The sequence below is a fragment of the Larimichthys crocea genome, chromosome XIII, assembly GCF_000972845.2.
Source record: "Larimichthys crocea isolate SSNF chromosome XIII, L_crocea_2.0, whole genome shotgun sequence".
In the NCBI taxonomy this organism is placed as follows: Eukaryota; Metazoa; Chordata; class Actinopteri; family Sciaenidae; genus Larimichthys; species Larimichthys crocea.
Genome location: NC_040023.1, coordinates 36,857,838 through 36,872,818, shown reverse-complemented (window position 1 = coordinate 36,872,818; position 14,981 = coordinate 36,857,838). Strand labels below are relative to the sequence as shown.

Sequence of the window (14,981 nt, the reverse complement as noted above, 5' to 3'; positions counted from 1 at the left end):
TCCTCGTAAAGTTTGGCGCTTCTTCAAGCGGAAACATGTCAGCCTCAAATATCACCGCTGCCCTGACAGAGGGGGAAAAATCCAGGTTTGGGTGTGATGGTGACGACGACGACTTCTCGGTTTCAGTCTTATTTGTGACCTTTTTCTGTTTTACTCGAGGAGATAGGAGACATTTAAATGGCACTGTGCCATTGCAGATACTGGATAAGGACGAACTTTTTTATTCGTAATTACAGTTGTCCTCTGGAAATTCATCAAATTTAGATGTGTGTATGTGTGTGTGAGGCCTCAAATATCATAATATGTCAGCAGTTCTCAAAGTCAAACCTCTGAGCACTACTGAGAAAACACCATCTTTTATAATTTAGCGTGCTTATTGGAAACAGTCACCGCAGTCGAGCTCCAGCTCGATGCTGAGGACAATTTTATGGGAGGAAATAAATGGCAATGAATATTACCGTCAAGGGTAGAACCAGTGACTCACTGCTTATTGTCTTTTAACTTCATTTGTAACTCGTTGTATTGGCATTTTATCATTTTTAAATCGTTTCTTTGCTTCGTATTTTCTAGATTTTCGAAATTGGTTCGAAGGAAAATTACATTTTATTACAGAGCCTCTGAGCCTTTGACTGTCATCCCAGTCAGATCGGATCCTTCTGGATTCGCCAAAGCCAGAGCGAGATGTAGTTACACACAGCAACAAGTGCTACAATGAAGTCAGGCGGTTTTAACCAGATTCACGTTTTTTCCAAGTTAAAAAAGGCAAAAATGTGCAACAGCCTGAACTTTAGGGTCAAAGCTGAACCACAAAGCTGGTCTGTAAACTGTGATGGGTATTTAAATGCAACGTTCACAGGTTCAGTTTAAAACAAACTCAACCTCTAGTTCCTCTAACATCATGATTACATGGAGAAAACTACAAAAATAAGACCCTGGTTGGATAAAAACTGAATCCCCCCTCACATTTAAACCAATCAGATGATTGATATGACGCTCATTGGCCAACATGGTCATGCATTTTTGAACAACAACTAATAAATCTGGGCAGAGGAACTGGGGGAAATGTGTGGCCTCTTCGGTCTTCCACCAAATGCCAACAAGCCAGCGATCATCTGGCAAACAGACTACACTCCTGCCCTTTCTCTGCTCAGCTGTCTATTAAAAGGAAAACATGTGGTCTAGTGTCTTGTTTCAGGGAAAGTGAAAACACACACCCGCTGAGGTACACGGCCGAGCAGAGGAGTCAGGCCGTGTTGTGACTCCTTCTTTTGTACCACATTCCCTCACTCTACATCGCCACATGGGGTAACGGGTACGAGGCTTGACTCCTTCCTGACTATCACTAAGCAGAGCCCCCCTCCTCCCTGCCTTGACGCCCACTCTACAAAATCAATCAGTATTCAGGTCATGCCACAGCGACGCCACCCTTTAACACGTGACCTCTGACCCCGGCAGGGTTCTCCTCAGAGAGCATGACAGGGATTTGTCTGCTCCATGTCCGACGCTAACAAAGTCCTCGTGTTGAGGAGGAGGGAAGGGAGAAGGAGGAGGAGGAGGAGCGTGGCCCTGACCCTGTCCACCTCTGACACAATAAATCCAGCTGAGGAGTTCAAGGTGGCCTGACCTGCATCCGACCCCGTCTCTGGAAACATAGCAACACGCTCCAGCTGAGCCCCCCCTTAACAGACGTCAGTGCCCCAGAGCTGAGGGGGGAAACAGAGGAAACGCCGGAGCTGGAGGTTCTAGGCGCCGCCGGTACCAACACATTTATTCACTCATATTTCACATCACCCAAGCCTGCGACACCCGAGCAGTTGGGAGGCCTTGTTTCTGTCACAGGGGATGCATGGGGGGGGGGGGGGGAGCAGAATTAACATACCGTAATTACACTGGGGAAAGATCCAGACTCCAAGGAGCAAGACATAACCCATAATTTGCCATTGTGCTCCCTATGCAATTGACAGTCGGTCTATGATATTGGAGATAAATGTCGGAATTCAGGCTGTTAGTTAAACTGATGGTGCATTCAGGATGATAATAACCACGGCCTTGCACACAGTGAATCTGATGAGCGGCCCCCCTCCATCCCCTCCACGCGGGGTATTATCATGCTAATCTGAGAGACAAGATAGAAAAAAATCCAGTGAATGAGGAAGTAGAATGGGAAGCGAGGACCTCTGGAACTGCACGGAGACAAAGGACGGTATATATTCACACGAGCACCGGGTGACAAATGGACACAGACATTATGCTGGCTGCTTAATTAAATGAACATAGCCTAATTAAAAAGATCTTGGTGGTGAATGGACCTCGTTGACGCAGTAACTGACCTGTGTCTCCTGCACATGTTGGGCACAGAGCAGTCAGTCTCTCTTTTTTTCTCAATGCATCTAATTTTCACATCAGAGGAGCTCCGAGCACGGCCGAGCTGCAAACACCGAAGTGGAGCACGCAGCAGGAAGAGCAGCCAGATCGTGGCGGGGGGTGCTGGTGCTCGTTAAATGACTCATGATTTCCACTGGACAGTCGATGAAAGAGATTGGATTAGACGCAATTCTTCATCTCCTGGACAAAACTTCCCGCCCCCTGTAAACGTCCAGTTAAATCCAGAGATTTCATAATTCGATCGTGTTATTGCGCGGCTTTGTTGAATGCTCGATTTCGGTCAATTACGGCCTACGGTCGCCTATTTCTGTACGGCAGACTGCTGCTTCTGAAAGACGGGCCGTTGCTATGGACACAGTTCTGATCACAGACTGTGGAGGACCACAGCGGAGGGCAATAAAATCAGCTCAAAATCAATGACATCTTTTTTTTTTTTAATCAATATTTCATCGAGTTATTTATAAAGCAGTCATGTAATAAAGCATGCGATGCATCTCCCTGTCAGGGTTTATGTCACAACAATGCTCTTTCCTAATGCTGCACATAATTAGATACAGTCTATCTATATTAGATGTAGATATACATATTTATACAGTTGCAGTTGTCAGACTGTGACAGTCCCGATGTGCCTGTGAGGTTTTTCTTGAGTAAATATGCACTTAGGGGGATGTAATGATCATTTCACAAAGAAACGGCGGCCCTTTAATTTCAGATTTTAACGACCTGTGTGCGTCACCTCCTGAATGAGGCTCACCTGTCTGGTCATTCGTCTGGAACATTAAGACAAAACCTGCGCGGGTGGATGGTTTGTTTGAATTTCTGAGGATATTTTTTTGTTTGTTAGTTGAAATCTTCTTTTGCATTAGTGAAACCTTTCAGTCTTTGTGCTATACTGTACATTTCTGCTAATAACAAAAGAGCACAAAGTCTTATAATAAACATATTTCAGAAGATTATTTACAGTAAAAGAAAGATGGCTGTGGTTGGCAGAATTTTACGGTAAAACATTTTTCAAATGTTACGGTAAAGAATATTCGTAGTGTTTTATTCCATATTTTAAAATGTCTGTAGATTTTACAGTAAAAAACAAACAAACTGCCAAACAATGACAGTAAAATATGGCATTAAAAATTACAGTGTTTTATCAGATAATTAACAGTCTCTAGTCTCTAATAGAAAACACTTCTTTATTTTGTATAAATTACCTTAAAATGCTGTATAAATAAAGGTTTTGCCATAAAACAGGATTGTCAAACTGACGGTAAAAGACCGCAAAGTGTGGCGTGAAACATTACGGTGATTTATCGGATAATTAACAGTCTCTAGTCTCTAATATAAAACACTTTATTCTGTATAAATGACCTTAAAATGATGCATAAATAATAAAGGTTTTGAAATATGACGTGTTTTACTGTGTACAGAATCACACGCTAATGTTTTGGTCATTTTTTACAGTGTATTAATAAGGCTGTTGTGCTTTTTTTCCAGTGGACTGAACCGAGGGTGAGTTTTTAGCAACATGACGGGTCATTCAGCCAAAAAAAAAAAAGTTCTGGCAAAACTTTTGCCTCAGCAAAGAACAACATCATCCGGCAACACGCTGTGAAGGTCATGCATAACTCACTATTTAATATCTACACGCACCACAGACCAGCGATACTCCAGGCTGCTGCTGCCTTACTCAGAGGGGAATGTGCCGTATTGAACCAGGCAGTAATACTGCAGTAAAGAGGAGGAGATGGAGCAAGGAGGTGGAGACCAATCAAAAGAAGTAGTTAGATTTTATGAATGGACTTGGACAGATGGACGAGTCCAGAGTTCACCTGGCGAGCATCAACATGCAGGAGCGCATCCATGGTGAAGTTGTAAAGTCCTGCCTGCGGAGGATAAACAGCCGCGTCCAAAAGCCTTCAAACTGGACTTGCTTGACATTTCATCCTCCTGGTACCTGCAGCAACAGGCCCACATCAATGCATTTTTCTGGAGGGCTCCTGTCAGCCTGTCCTGAGAGTGAAAGTGTGTGAGTGTTTGCCCCCTCGTTCCTTTCACCCCGGCCGCCTGACATTGAGTTGTGCCATTAAAGCAGCGGCGGCGACGTGGTCTGGTGGTCGGGTGCTTTGTTGGTTTTTCAGGCCGTCAGTCAGTCACCAGAAACGGCCCCTCGGGGAAAGAGAAGACGGAGGCGAGGAGGAGAGATCAAACAGCAGATGAAGATCCATCACTGGACAGGGGAAGTGGCTCGTGTGTCTGAGTGGGAGGTGGTTTGTTGTGTTTGCGTCTCTCTTTAGGCGGAAAGAAGTTAAAAGCCTCAGAGTAAATTAATGAAAATGTTTTCTGGTCCCACACACACACACAAACATCACAGATTACTCTGAGATTGTGCTCATGTTTGGACGATCACAGTCAACTTGACCCTTTTCATCCGACGCTGCTTCAAAACATTCACATCACAACATAAAGACAGACTTACACACACACACACACACACACTCACGCATCATCATCACCATCTGCTTTCCTACTGACCACATTAACAGAATTATTCATAGCCGTCACGAGAGAGGTCAGATTTATTCATTTCTGAAATATTTCTATAAAAGCAGCAGATGTGCGACAGCTCTGAGGAGGTTTGACAATCTGTTTACGACGCGCGTCATAAAAGACGCATTTTTTATTTTCAGTTTTATTACTGGAAAATAAAAAAATAAATTAAAAAAAAGTCAGTCGATTAATAGATGAGCCCATAAAAGAAGTCATTTATTATTCCGGTTGTGTGAGGAGTTTCTTTGATTTTCATCTTTGCAAATCAAATATCTTTGGGGCAAAACAAGCTCTTTGAGTATTTTTCCACTATTAATCCAAAAATAATCTGGTAAATTAATCAATAAATGCAATAATGACTCGTTTTACAGCCGTTTGTGCCGTGCATGCATTTCATTTAAAAGACTCACAGAGCATGTGAGGAATCAATCCTTTCCTGACCGCAGCTATGCAGCCTTTCACACACTCACACACAGCTGCAGGAGTGAGTCAACACATGGTTAATAAACTGACTGACACACACACACAGTCGGGATGGGAGTTCGGGGGCACTGTAGGGGAGGAGGAGGTGTGTTTTACTCACGCTGGCCCGCTGCCCGGTTTGGATTCATATGACACTAACTGAAACCCCCCCGATAAACCCCCGCACTCCCTCCCTCCACCCCCCAAAGAGCGGTTTTAAAAATAGCCTCGATTCGATGGAAACGAGCCCGGAGTTCTGAGAAACAGAGGAAAATGACCAAGCTAAGTGTAGGCGAGCAGACTTATCTTACACCGCGTCCAAGCCAAATATTCACCGCACATATGGTGACCGCTGAAATATACACAAATAATAGTGAGAGCTTTGGAGTATGGATTAGAAGCAGGCAGCATCCACCCCCGAACGCTCGCACGCACGAACGCAGGTAACACAGTTCATACGCGCTCAGGTGCGGGGGGTTAAATCTCAAAAAGAAGCAGTGTGCGTTCTAAATTTAACACATTCCACATCCAGATTCAAGCACGAGGGGATGCAGAGTGTTGTTTGAGGAAAAATCAGCCACAATTCCTGCAATCTGCAGAGCACGGGGTGCATGCATAAGAAATCGGATAAAGCCTGGGGGGAAGGAAGAAGAAGAAAAAAAGGAAGAAGAAGAAGCTTGAGAAGTTTAACTGTCCGTTTGGAAGTGTTTGGAGGTGCGACGGGACTTGGCCAACTTTTCACTAACAAGGTCAAACGAGCTCGGCTATTTTGGGAAAGTTTGGAAATCAGATGCAATCGTCGGTTCGTCCATTGAAGGAAAGTACGCATGTCACGTAACAGCACGGAGAGGAGAGACGCGTGATAGGTGGAATACTTTCTGTGAACACTCGGGTAAATTAAATATGTGAATACCTGTCAGCCTGTGAGCGTGTGCAGAGCAGGGATGTGATGTGATGTGATGGGGCGTTGCTGTGTGAAGGCAGTGGCGGCAGCAGCTTTGGGTGAAGAGGACAGAAAGAAAGAAAAAAAAAAGCCTATCTTAGGTTTTTTAATTTCCTGCTTCATTTCACGTTTCAGGACCATAAAAATTCTCATTTCGAAAAACTGCAATAAGCAACAATGAGACATGATCATAACTCAGAATTACTCCTATAGTATCGAAGCTGCAGGACCCAACACCTCCCCCTCCTCCCTCCTGCAGTCAGCCTAATTGCTTTAGCCAAGATGTGACAAGCCAGACAATTGCTGTGCAACGGATCATCAGAAGAAAACCTCCCGAAAAAAAGAAGAATCTGATCAGATTTCCAGTCTCTGTCAGAAACTCTTAACCCACGCTGCTTTGCATCACTCTCCGCCTCAGTATCACCAACAACAACAACAACAACAACACTTCAGTCCAGTACACTGAACCTCTGCTGAGACACAGAACACAATCACAAGTGATGATTCCAATCAAATAATCAGTTATCATCACAAGTCAAGCTCATTTACAGACGGACTGACAGGTTGGTCCATTAAACATCAGAAAATGATGACAATGACAATCAAGACGAGAGATTTCAGGCTAGAAGAATCATGAACGTTGTTATCGTCCTTGACATTTGTGTGTACCACTTCAGAAAATATCGGGCTCTCCGAGTACCAGCATCATGACAGACGTCAAAATACCTTAACCAAGCTACAATAAGAGACTGTAAAATATGAAGTACACAGTAAAACACATACTTCAAAACTTTTATTTATATACAGAATAAAGTAGTATCTCATGTAAGGTACTGTTAATTGTACGGTACAACACCGTAATATTTAACTTTCACTGTCATTGTTTTTAACCATAAAATCTACAGACATTTAAAAATATGGAATAAAATACTAACTAACTAACTAACCACAGATGTTTATGAGCTCTGCTCTACCTGCATGACAATGACTCTGTATCAGGCTGATGTTGAAACAAAATGTCCCAGTGTCGTATTTTGATAGTTTTATATGTTTTTATCTCATTTTCAATGATTATTTTTAGAGATTTCAGAGAAGTACCACCACAAAGAGTTCCACCAGCTCCACCCAGCCCTGCGTGGAGATGTGATGATCCACACAGGTTGACTCCTGATGCAGGTTGAGAGTCACACGTCAACATGTGGAGGCGGGAGGAGGCGGGGATTGAACGGGCGCCGACCCGCTCTTCCACAAAGTAACTGACACATCAGTTAATTATTAAAATAATCATTACTCGCAGTCTCGTGGGATCGTTCAGTGTCGCAACTGGAATGGTGGACGTTCGCTCTCACCACTTTCAGTCTCTCTGCACAGATTACCTGCATTAAAACTACATAAAAAAAGTTTTCTTATCTTAAAAGTGCACAAAGCAGGAGCTTAGCCATGCAGCTGACTCCTAAATCAAACCTAAATTAAAAACAGTCTGGCAGAGAAGTTTGCCCAACTCGCTCGAGTTTAAACAACAGACTAACGAACAGCCTAAAAACAGAATTGTGCCAAAATAGACACGGCTGACGGCAGATTCTCAGGCGTTCATCGGCCAACTTAAATGAAGCCAACCTGTTTTCAGAGCTTTTCTGGCTCAACCTTCTTTTTCCCTCAGTTTCATCACTCCAAGATTTTTGAGATTCCAATCTGTGTCACCGAGAGGCAGGACATGTTGTTTTACTCGTGATACGCAGCCAGACATGTCACGCCAGCCCATTAAATAAAAAAGAGAGAGTTTCCACAGACCTGTGTGAGACGAGGCAACATGTGTCAGTAACAACTTCGTGTGTTGAAAACAAGACAAATGTCGGCTGTGCCCAACGCTCTTTTTAAACCAGAGAGAGGTGAGGAGAGGTCCAGGGTGTCTGGTAGGTCTTTCCAGGGAAATAACCTCTGGCACAAAGATGGATGGTTACATTTCCTGCAGGAACAACAGCCGTTTGTTTGCAGGAAATAAGAGAGTAACCGGGGCTGTTATAGCCACCATGGACGAATGGGAAAAGAAAATAACTCCACTAACGCGAGCGAAAACTTCACAAATTGAAAATCCAAAGGAAAGGGGACGTTACGGCGGCGCCCACGCCAATCTCTGGGAAAACAAAGCACACGGAGACGGAGACGAGAGGAAAAGGTGATGTTTGCAGAAGAGGTGGGAAATATGGAGGAAAGTTGTGCAAATGCAATTCAAAATTCTAAATAAAGGAGCCAGATGGAAGAAAAAAAAACGAGTGATGCCAATGTCTTGATGTGAAGAACTGCCCAAAACAAGCTGGAGCGATCGTTCATCAGCAGCAACATTAAAACAAAGCTGAAATCAGAAAGCAGCCGGAAGAATGAACCGTACCTCTGACAAGAGAGGAGTCCGCTGTCGACAAGCGAGCGAACAAAGAAAACAAAGAAATCATGGCTCCGGCTGCCTCCCCTGCTCAAACATCACCCAGATGCATGCTGGTCCTGTACCTGTCTACAAAACAAATCAAAACGAGCAGAGCAGAAATCTAAATAAAGCAATTATGGAATAAATGAAATACTCAGAACAAATAATAATTAGCTTTGACACGGCTGGATGATGACTGCAGCATTTATTAAACGGACGTTTGGTTTCAAACAGACGGTTTCACATGCAAACGACCCGACGACACAACAAAGCTGCGTGTGAAACATCATCCTGTCCTGTATCATGTTTACTGAAGACACACACACACACACACACACACACACACACACACACACACACACACTCTAACATTGAAGTTGTTATCTCAGTCTGAATTATGACTTTGGACCAATGAACGGACAGAGTATGAGTGACGTCACTCCGAGGTTTCCAAAGCGTTAATCTAAATATCGGCGAAGACGTGGATCATCGGCGAACTGAATCTGCCCACCTGTCAGTCAAAGCGTCCACGCTCTTAACCCTGCATAACTTTAAGCCTTAATATAATGTGAACAGGTGAGTTGTATATAAATTCACCCTCAGTACAGTTGTCATGAACGGGGAAATTAGCTACAGAGACCAAAACTGTTTTTTGTACCAGGCTGTAAACATGTTTATTTCTGCTGTGAAACATGGGGACTTATGGAGACTGACTCACTTCTGGAGCCAGCCTCAAGTGGTCGTTAGAGGAACTACTTCCACATTGGCTTCATTTTCCAGCCACAAATTAATAAATTTAAATGAATTACAGAAAACAGAAACCTGACTCAGATTAGACCGGGAAGGATTTATACGGCCAATTTCAGTAAGACTTTACTCCACTTTATTGCAGTTAAAGGGCAAAAACAAAATCTCCGGTGACCCACTAATTTATTGTGTCTCGTATGAATAGTTAAAATAAATGAACGGAAACTTCCACAGTGGTGTTGGACACCGGCGAGAAGGACAGGAGACTGGGAAGTCACTGGGGGGCGTCGATGTGCTCCACTTTCAGCCTGGCTGGTTAATCAATGATGCGGGAGGCCTGCCCTCATTATGAAGTGATTAAGACATTACTTGGAGCAACAGACCAATGCACTTTTTGCCGGCCGCCCACCCCCATCCCAACCAACTAACAATCAATACGTGGTATGTATGGCCGGAGGCTATTTACCGAGACACTTGCTTCCTTATTTCAGTCGCTTCCTCCCATTAAACACAGAGCGCGGAGAATCGAAGTGGATTTGGAGGGGAAGCCGTGTTTCTGCACTCCCCGTGGCGGCGGCAGTGAAACTGCTGTGATGTCTGTGTTATCTTAATCTTTCGGGAGTTAATATTATGCTACTGAGCATTAAGGTTTTTAAAATAAACGGGATGCTTGGGAAAGCGGCTGAACAGGAGTTCTGGAAGATCTTCGCGCTTAGTCATCAGCTAATAATCCTTTAAAACGATGAAAATCCAGGCACATATGAGGCTGGAGATGAAATATGCATGAAAAGTGACAACACTTTGTGTTTTTTTTGGTATGATTCGTTTGCTTTGCTTTCAGGAGGGATCCTTTTTGTTGTGCATGCTGCTTCCGAGCTGCCCTGTGGGTCCACACACAGCATTGTTGAGTGTGTGATCCTATATGAATACAGTGTGCTTCATCTAAGAGATAAACTCATTCAGTAGGGAGGGAAACATCTACAATATGACGTTGATGAAATGAAACAAAGGAGAGTGAAAGCCTTGAAAACACAAAGATTCTTTCATGAAGCACAGAAACATAAATCTGAGGTCATTTGCTGACACTGTGAGCTGCAGGTTATATTTTCCCCCCCTCTAATTGCTGGACTCCGTCCACCGTGATTCATGAAGCGGAACCAGACAAGTCATCCAGTGTTCTCGCTGCGCGGCTTGTGGCCGCCGCGGGTTGGCAAGCGGAGCCCGAGCCCGTGTTCGACAAGGGGTTAACGTTTCTGAGGAACAGCTCGACAAAACCGCAGGAAGACAGCCAGTCTGGACAGACGGACCGAGGCCTGTCACTTGTCCAGTTTGTGGTCTGCAGCCTCCCGCCGTCTTTTTCTTCTTCTTCTGTAGCCTTTCACTGAACTCGCAGCTTTTCCTCCCGAAATTTACACACTCATCAGCTCGGCTATAATTTCCAGTCCTGCGCCGACCACACCGGGACCACAGGAGGGAAGCCACCGCACGCCTGTTTTTGGAATCAAAAGTAATTACGAGCCTGCCAAAGGGTTCGGATCTAATAGCTGATGATTGGACTGGTGGTTCAGCGGTGAAAACATCCACCGTGTTCACCTTTACTTCCAGGAGGCTGCAACAGTCAGAGGGAAACAGATGTAACTAAATTGGCAGTATATATTATGTCAGTGCCACAGGCGATCTGTGAATTAACTTTAAATATAATTCAGGCCAGATACCTGGGAGATACCGAGCACTGAATCAGCAAAAAAAGAGGAGGGAAAACTTTCCCTCCAAACACATTAGAAGAAGTTATTTCTGCTCAGTTGGAAGAGCCTTCGGGTTGGGTGGGGGGGGGGGTGATCCACATCCAGTCGGGACAGTGATGGAGGACCCACTTCAGCCACGCTTCAGCACGAGGCCGGCCGGCCTGCTGTTCTTAACCTGCGCGTTCGTAACGCTTGATGCGGCATGTTAATGTGATTTCTTGCCAGCTGTGGCCAAACAGGGGCCAGACCTGGAGGCCAAGGCCCGGTGGTCTCAGCAGATAGCCTGCACAGGCCTGTGCTGTGTCAGCCCCTGGATTATGGATGACGGGGAGCCTGCGAGGCTGACAGGTAATAATTCACTCCCCAGGGGTCCCACACCCTTCACTGGACACAACACAACCAGCCAGGAAAAGGTGGTGGAGGGGGGGGGGCACTCAACCTTGGAGCTCACATCCTCTTAGCCCGCCCTCTTCCCCTTCTTTTCACTATCCACTTTAAGAAACCGGGTTCCTATTGGCTGCTCAGTTGCCACGGGTAACCGGCCATTATCAAAATGAAATATGAGGTGCCACAGGCCGATGCCTCGCTCAGGTGCAGGGCCAAACAAAGTCCCATATGTTGCGGATGAGGAGCTGAGATTAACTGTTGCTTCCTGAAGCACGGCGCGGCGCCGGGCCCGTTCTTCAGGCACGACGACCATGACGCTGCTGCCACCGCCACCACCACTGCTGCACGCTCGAAGGTCTGAGACACTTCAGACAAATCGCTGTTGTCGAGGTGCCACAACAATAGACCAGAAAATATTATCCGGTGCTCTCAAGTTCTACTGAGCTTGAAATGGCGGGGAAATGAGCGTGAGTGCAGCAATTCAGCAACTTCAAGTTCGCCCGGGGATTTAATGTAACGTGCCTTCATATTTTTTCTCCTCTGACCATTACAAACTGTGTGTGTGTGTGAGTGTGTGTGTAAGTGTGTGTGCGATATGTAGCTATGTTCGGATATTGAGCACTTTATCTCGATGATGAAAATGGAAATGGTGGAAGTGGCTGAACGTCCCCCAAGGGCCACAGTCCTCAGCCCCTGGTTAGGAGCCTATTTCAACCATCATTACCCTGAGGACCCATTAGGAAGATGCCATCTGCACACACAGGGCCCCCTCCATCTCTAGCAGGGATGGGGTGGGGGGGGACTCCTGTCATTTCAAACTAAAAGCAAGTGCCGAAATGGAAAATCGGAAATAAAATTACAAGCTGGGCTAAATGCACCATTAACTATGCTAACTGAGCGGCGGACCTATCAGTGCCTGAAAATGAGAGCTTGGACGAAGAGCAATTTTCAGAGGTTGGACGAGGAAATGAATGCACTGCTGGTGCTTTGCTCTCGCTCACATTTACGACTAACTCGCCCGTCAGCAGAATGTGACTTTCCTAATGATGTTGAGGGAAAAAAAAAAACAGAGAGGAGTTGATTGTTTGAGAACGCCACAAACAGGGGGTGAATATAGATCTGTATGCACTATAAGCAAGGAGTGCATGCAGACACAGGCTCAGACACCGGAGCATCTCGCTTGTCCTGCAGGGCAGCAGCAGCTCTCCTTGTCAGCAGACCAGCAACATGTCAAATAAAATAAACCTGAAACCACATCGCAATGTCCTCGCAGCAGCACAGAGTGCTAAGTCACTGTACAACTGCGGTAGGGAAACCGCAAGCCATCAGCGGCCTTCCCCATCCTGTGATATCACTGCAGCAGCAAGCAGCAGCTGAGATGTGCAGGGACGAGGGAGAACCAAAGAAAATCACAAGATCCGACCACGCTGCCTCCACTTAAACATCTGACTCTCAGGGAGGGGGGGGAGGACACGCAGTGCACGATGCTTCCTCCACGACAGCCAAAAACAAGAAGCACATTCTGCTCCTGCTGCAGCCATTAGTCGATTAAATCGATCAGCCGGCGACTATAAATCCTGGAGTGGAAACTGAATATGTTTGGGTTGTGGACAAAGGACGTCACCTTGGGCTTTTGGTGGGGGTTGAAACAGGCAAAACAAAACAAATCTAATAATAGATAAATGACACCTCGAGCTGTGCATACATTTTTTTTTTTTTTTTTTTAAACGCCTGCAAAACTTTCTGCAAGGCTATGAATAAAAATAAAAATGATTTAAAATAAAGCTGCCTTTGAGTCAGGCTGCAGGGCATAACGTTCTGCCCTGCAACAGGCCAAGATCGAAAAAGTGGTAGTGGTGTAGTCTGTCAGTGTTTGTGCACAGAGAGAGAGAGAGATGTATTTATTGTTGAAATGTTCTTATAACCTCAGCTGTAACTGAACACCCACTGAGGGCTGATGCACAACAGGCTGAGACAAATCATGCACCCCCCCACTTGAGGCTCAAGAGCACCTATTCCAACATAAATAACCAGCAGCAGCAGCTCCTGGGGAATCTCGTAAGACAGGAAAACAACACATAGGTTTTTTTTTTAATCTCTCTTTGTGCATCGTAGGCAATCCTCAAATCCAATATGCTGCGTGCAAAAAAGCAAGAAACCTGTTAGAACAATGAGCTCATCACTTTCCCTCCCCTGAGTTTGGCATTAGGACAAGAAACTGCAGATGAAGTAAGCATTATTTAGCAAAAAAAAAAAAAGTGAGTGCACATATTGATTTGATTATTTTACTAATGCTGGGAAACACACAGCAGAGAATGATCTGCTGCTTTATTTTGAAGGGGGGGTTAAACAAATATGGCCTGTTTCCGTCGGAGGGGGGTTATCCAAATTCAATTAGTGTCGCCACACAGACAAGAGAGTCGTTATCAGCTGCTAATTCATGACAAGTTGCAGCAGCAACAACAACAACATGGTTTCAAATGCGATGCAATGGAGGTATCTGTTCATATAAATCAATATAAATGAGAATTTGTAGCCGAGCACAGACACTAAAATAAATAAAAAACGGCTTTAATAGCTCGCTGATGCTGGGAACACAAGCGGCGTCTCCGGACCCCTGAACGCAACTTGACGGTTTGAGGAGTTTAAGCTCCAGAGAGAGAGAAATGTTGCGTTTACGTGATTTAAACTGACACAGACGCCTTTTTTTCCTTTTTTTAAAACAGTCGCTGTACTTGAGGAGCCTCCTGATAAAGCGTTAAAGTCTTCAACTAGCAAAGCAGTTCTTACCTTATTTTGCTTTTTTTTTTGGAGGTTGTTTCCTTCGCGGCTCCAAGTGTGACAAAATAACCGTCGCTGTCCGTCGGGGAAGACGGTGTAGTCGAAGAAGAGACGGTTAAAAAGAAGGGCAGGGTTGTTAGTTTTACGGTAGTTTTCTTCGTTTAAAAAACGGTTAGTAATCCCTCAGAGCGGCGCCGCAGCAGCGGGAAGGCGCCTCTCGCTCCCGGTGACAGACTGGAGCTGAAATCACAACACTCCGGAGCCGCTCGGGAGGCCACGCCCCCTCCGCGCTCCCGAATCCCGCCCATTCCAAACCGCCCGCCCGCGCGCCGAGTTTTGACAGGCGTTTCAGCCAATCAACGTAGCGATGTCAAGATTGTCTCGTCTCCCATTGGTTAAACGTTCCATTTTTTTGTGTGTGTGTGTTAAACTCCGCCCCCCGCTCGGCTCACTTTTCTCCCAGATGTTTGAATGCCAGAACATCAGGGCCCCTGTCCAGCCAATCAGAGCGCAGGACAGGGTATTTAAACACACACACACACACACACACACACACACACACACATAT

The 14,981-nt window shown here is 45.3% G+C and overlaps 1 protein-coding gene across 3 annotated transcripts in view; it reads right to left on the bottom strand.

Annotated features, from left to right (window-relative positions):
• The window catches only part of sema6cb (semaphorin 6Cb), a 142,391-nt gene extending 127,669 nt beyond the window's left edge, over positions 1–14,722 (bottom strand). For all 3 annotated transcript variants that reach the window (XM_010748118.3, XM_019274622.2, XM_019274623.2), the window contains exon 1: positions 14,423–14,722. The gene's annotated coding sequence lies outside the window, so the exon portion shown is untranslated. The remainder of the gene's footprint in view (positions 1–14,422) is intronic.
• Positions 14,723–14,981: the final 259 nt, after the last annotated feature.